Below are 6000 nucleotides of genomic sequence, written 5' to 3'. Positions count from 1 at the left end.
ACGTGTTAGATGAAGTGATATCTGAACGCGAAAACATGTGAACACACCAAGTGTATTTTAGATGTCTGCGAGGTTTGAACGCGCGCACACGTATACATACAAGCAGCAATACTTGAATACAAAAGACCTACGTTTGTTCGGAATACTACCCTAGAGCTTGTCGTAACAGAAGCGAAAATACAAAATACATTACAAAGTTGCTGGCGCTGTTGGTGATGCGTTTCTTTGGACTGACGACTTTCTTTTTTTAATGTCTCTTGAACGTTCAAAATGGCCTTTTAAAATCGAAGCTTATTGAATGAATCGGAATGGTCAGAAATTTTACCGGCAAATTTTTATCGAATTTCTTTCGAATTTCTCCAAAAACGCGAAGCTCTAGATACAACATGTAGTTTGTTATATACCCTAGTTTATTTACGTGAGTACGTACTGACCTCATTCGACATTTGCTGACTCAGTCGCGCTACTTCAGCGAAGTCAATGGCCGCGTAGATGCAGTACGTCATGGTCAGTAGGAGCTGCTCCGTGCTTACGCCTTCGTCGAACAGACAGTACGTGCAGATGCACGTGACAGTGAGAACGGTGGTCGCTGACGCCATGATGGAGTACTGCCAGACACCGTTCAGGGTCTTCTTCAGGTCGGCAATGGAGCACAGGTTCATGCGCACCACCTCCAGGTCCTGGACGTCACCTGTCATCAGTTTAGCGAAGGCTGCCGTGTTGCCCTTTGCGAGCGCCGTCCTGAGCGTGTCGTGTTGGTGGCGTATGTACGACACGAGCACCTCGCAGCAGGGTCTCAGGGCTAAGGAGTGCAGGACGTCGTAGATGAAGAAGAGTGAGCTGAACAGCAAGACTCCGGCCTTGAGCAGGAATTCAAGGAACTCGTTGCCCGCTACGTCCACCATCCGCACGGTCCTGTTGACGTTGAACGCGACGTGTGCGAAGAACATGATCACGATGAGGAACCTGTGGTGCAGTGTTTTATTTGGGTTTGTTCGATTCACAAAACGTCCATGGCACCAAGAGATGGAACACAGGCCCAAAGTGCAGTTAGTGACGGTCTGCGGAACTTAAGCAACCCACACCAAGGTTCCATTAAATTGCAGTGCATACAGTAAAAAAATCTACGTTCACGAACGTATTCTGCTACTGGGGTATTACGTAATACTTCGCTCTGTACTCGAAGCAATCGAAAAAATATAAGGTTCAGTGTGTGACACTGCGCCTAGGAGAATACTGCGCTTGTTGGAGCACCGCACCGACGTTAGGTGTCGAGGCAGTCGGTTAAATCGAATAGAATTTGCTGTTGGGACTTTTGAAATGGCTCCTTTAAAGTTGAAATAAAATTCAATTGATTTGAGTCTGTAGAAAAAAAAAGATGACAGATCCGTCTGCACGAAAGTGAGGCGGGCCTTCACCGAGATAGTTGAGCGTTTATTGCGCATCATTTCACTACAACGGCGAAGGGATGAATGCTACAGCAACGAGTTTCAATTTCATGCGAAGAACAACAAGCAGCTATAAACTTACAGTGCGCACCTCAAGGCGAAATCACGCACGAAAAAAGCAAACAGGGAACTAGCGCCGACAACTGTCACAGCTCGGCGCTTAAAGCACGCTGCTCAAGCAGAAAGAAAGACGCACGAAACGAACGCACAAGTAAATACTCACGACCAGCGCGAACAACTGTCACAATTGTCGCTTCATCGTATGTGAGCAGTGTGAGCCTTTCGTAAAGGCACCCGCTGCAGCGAGTGAAGCAGCCTTTGTGCTCTAAAGAATCACGAGTCCGATTTGATGAGCCCGAGCGCAGTCCAGACCTTGCCCCGTGGAGGTGCGCGCTCTAAAAAAATGCGATTAAGGTGAGAAGCTCTGGCAGCCGCCGACCATATATTGTGTATATAAATGGTTCGCCGTTAGCAAGCTTCACAACGTGTGCTCTGTGGCTTAGCAGATTGAGTCGCGTGCTGCAAAGTGAGAGCTCCATGGGTCGACGCCCCGCTGCCGAACTTTTCCTTGTCATTTTTAGATGCGAATCAGCTCTTTGGCTAGCCTGTGTAGCGCTGTCCGTCCGTTTCTCCGTGCCAACGCGCCGAACCGCCCTTGCCCCGCCACAGTTGTTGGAGCGACACCAAGTAGGTCAAGTCACAGCTGCGCATTGACGTCACTCTTTGCTTCACCCGCTGCAGCTGCCGGCTCCTTTCAGCACACATAGGTGGTGTTGCTACTACTGCTACTAATAATAATATTATTACTGTTAGTAGTAGTAGTATTGCAGTAGTGGAGATAGCAGTGCTGGTAGTACTCTTCATGCTACGTAGTCCTGCTTGCACTGATTGGACATTGAAAACCGCCCTATCTACGTAGCGCTGTTGCGTCTTGTACGCAACCTACGGTTGCACTACTGCTTTATGTATACGTCTGTGCTGGCTTGAGTTGTATTCATGTCCACTTCATCTCCTAACACGTTTCGCTTGTCTTATGTATGACATCTACATAACGAACAAAAGTAGCGAATTCTTCCGAGGGGGCAAGTTTTTTTTATAGACAAAACCGAATTGTTCTACACACCACTATGCGTAAGACTATTAATAATAACAATAATATCGGTGTGTTACATTCGAAAAAGACGACATGACTATGAAGTGCGCCGCTCTGGAGGGCTCCGAGAATTTATACCCTCTGGTGTTCTTTAACGTGCGCTCCAGACATCGCGCAGTATACATGGGTCTCTACCATTTCGCCTCCATCAAAATGCAACCACCGCGGCCGTACTCGAAGTTGCGACCTTCGGATTAGCAGCCAAGTACCCTAACCGCTACACCACCACGGCAACCTCTAGGCGTAGGATTGCCTAATCACTTGTAACCTTGGCATAACCTGCACTTATTTGGTTATATCGACATATTTGTCGTGCCCGACGTGATTTTTTTATCACGGGCTCCAATCCGTTCATCGCCTTCTTCGAGCACTGCCATTCTCGAAACGTGCCGCAGCACTCACACTGGTGAATGGTGTGTCACAGCTCAGAATGATACGCACCTGAAAAAGTACCACATGCGGGATCTGGGGTGGTGATATTCGGGCCCGAACGCAGTCCTCTTCTCGTATTTGGTCGACTTCCGGAAGAACACTGCCATGGCGCGGGAGCCTAAAATGACGGTCACCACGTTAACGACCACCCTCACGGCTATCACGGCCCAGATCACCACGAGCATCGACTTCGTGAAGGAGCGCACTCTATAGAAGAGGCGCATAGCGTTGGCCACGGTGATGGCGAGCTCGACCGCCGTCAATCCGAGCAGGCAGGTGATCGAGTACAGGAAGTACCACGTCTTCCACGTCGCCCGCACGTCGTAGGCATTCCTGGACTGCAAGCCTTGCAAGAAGAACAGACCCACGGCCAGGAAAACCCAACCGTATGGTTTGAAGTGGGCAGCCATGACACTCGCCATGACGATTCTGGTGACTTCGAAACTTGCAGCTCTTAATGCTGAAATTGGAAACGGTGTGACGGTCAATTATTTGAAGCCTCGTGTTAAGATAACTGAGGGAGATTTGGTAAAACATCACAAAGCACTTTTTTCTGGTTGCCCTCTCGAAGTAGCTCAGATCAAGACGTTGTTTCCGAAATGCTCTGTGAATAGCCGAAAGTGGTGCTGGACTTTGCTGCCCCTGTTTACGCCTGCACTAAAAGTTTTGTACACATTTTTCAAACCTGTATGACGTACTAGCACAAGATTACCACGCATTAAAGTGCCTCGCGCTAATCATGTGTCTGAAATCTCCAAAACAGCATATCAAGAAGGTTTCTTTCAGTAAGCACCAACTAGTCCCAAGATATATTCCGTCCAGGGAGTCATAATACCCCATTTTCGATCGTAATCTGCGTTATCTTGATTAGTCCTTGAGCGTTCATAAACAGTTTTGTGAAGCTTTAGCGCGTTTGGTCTATAGCACCCAATTTATGATGGAATCTTTTTTTACAAACACGCTAGCAGCCTGAGATACTGGCAACAATAGCACGTTCGCAAGCCCTCATATAACAAGCAGCTAATAGCGTGAGCTCCTGCATTCCAGCGAATGATATTGTCGTGTGCTCAGCTGCGTGTAACGTCGAAATATTTTGGCACTGAGATTTTAATTATCTGCATCGGCTGAAACTACAGTACGTGGCGACGGCTCGGCTCCTTTCATCACTCTACGTCACACGGGCCGTGCCAAAAGGGTGGTCACCGGTGGCTGGGGCTTACGGCAGACTTCTAGTACTTGTCTTGGACTGAAATGTTCTTTTACGACCCAGTTTTGTATAGCTGACTAGGAATGATTTATTCCGCACTTCTAGTTTTCGCAGAAATCAACAAATTTCTCGGTTGCCGGGTGATGGCCCCTTTAAAGGGGCATTGCAACACTTTTCTGAGTAGCCACGGAACGCATTTACTTTCGGAGCTTATTTGCTCACGAATTCGCTGCCTTAACAATTTTGAGGATCTGTTCAGTACGAGCACAAGTACAAAGATTTGTCGCAAGATGCAATCACTATCTCTCTTCTTTCGTCCTGACGAAAGCGCTGGGATGGCCCGGGGGGAAAAAATACGTCACGGGCACTTCGTGGCCTTGAGCATTTTTTTCTAATTTTTTTTCTTCGAATGAGCCGCTTTTTAGGGTGATTGCGCATGGTCGCGTCTACAAGTCGCGACCAACGACAGAGCGCGCCAAGTTCAAATCAGCCAACGGCTGATACTAGGTCTGGGACGTAGTGATTGGGTGCCTCTAGCGTCATTTATCAGGAGAAGAGAAAGTGACCTGTAGCTGACTTTGAGAAATTATTGTATATTCCAGGCCGCGTGCTGCGCTACAGTATTTGGCACGCGCGTTCTCAGGATCCTCGACTAGCGATCGGCAGCGTTTTCTGACCATCCACACAAAGTGTTGCAGGGCCCTTTTAAGTAACATTCTGTGCTTAATTCAGGCCACCCTATACACTTCACAGTGCATCGGAAATGTGAGGGTCCTAGCAAACGCAAACTTTGTCTATGTAGGTGCTTCGTGTAGAAGACGCATCGTGTTAAGTGCCAAAGTTCGAACAATAGACGTGGCTTTTTGGTGCCCGTATAACACCACAGGAATCATGGGAATAATAGTCATGCACTCAAAATATAAACAAATATGTTTCTTGCGACTTAAGTTTCCTCGGTGCCGCGGTATTTGAGTACTTCTGCTCATCGTACAATTATTTCATAACTTTCAATACATCCATGCCCGGGGGAAGGGGGAGGGGGAGGGGTGGTGCAGCGTCACATTGAGGACGTTATCAGAAAGTTGTAGTTCAGCTTGAGTGCACTGCCTCACAATGAAAAATAATAACGCAGAAACCATTATTAAAGTGGCTTTAACACACGCATTGATTGACTAACTGGCTTATAACCTGACAAAAGGCAATACTACTTATTAGCTTTTGTCAGTACATCGAGTGATCCCTATAGAGGTTTACGGTCAACATATTCAGCGTATTTATAGTTTCATCCAAGGACCTCTCTCTACACAGCTTCTCTCTCCTGACGTCAGGCATCTCAAAACGAACGACAGAATTGCAGACATCTTAAGGTACTTCTTAAATATGTGGAGGTGTATGTGTAAGGCAATGGCATCGCATTTTTTGCTGCTTCGGAGGACATTCACAAACTTTACCAAATTCTGCAGACATACATGAATAGCCTGTGAAAGTGGCTGGAGGGTATTAACTTATCACTCAATATTAACAGAAGAGCAATCATAGTTTTCTGGCTAACCTACACCAAAAAACTTCACTGGGGTCGCTGTGTAGAAAATATGGCTGCTAATGGAGCACGTTCAGTAGGGATGCCGCGTAAGCTCAGCAATAAACGTGCCGATTTGCGTAGAAATGTGCTCGTCGTGATTTATCGCGTGCACCTTCGACCGGCATTAAAATTCGGCTGCGTGTTGTTTTCTGGCTCTCTGCCTCTTAAAGTTCGACTA

This window comes from Rhipicephalus microplus, chromosome 8 (assembly GCF_043290135.1).
Source record: "Rhipicephalus microplus isolate Deutch F79 chromosome 8, USDA_Rmic, whole genome shotgun sequence".
Lineage (NCBI taxonomy): Eukaryota > Metazoa > Arthropoda > Arachnida > Ixodida > Ixodidae > Rhipicephalus > Rhipicephalus microplus.
The sequence above is the reverse complement of the archived record's forward strand: the minus strand, read 5'-3'. Positions refer to the sequence as shown.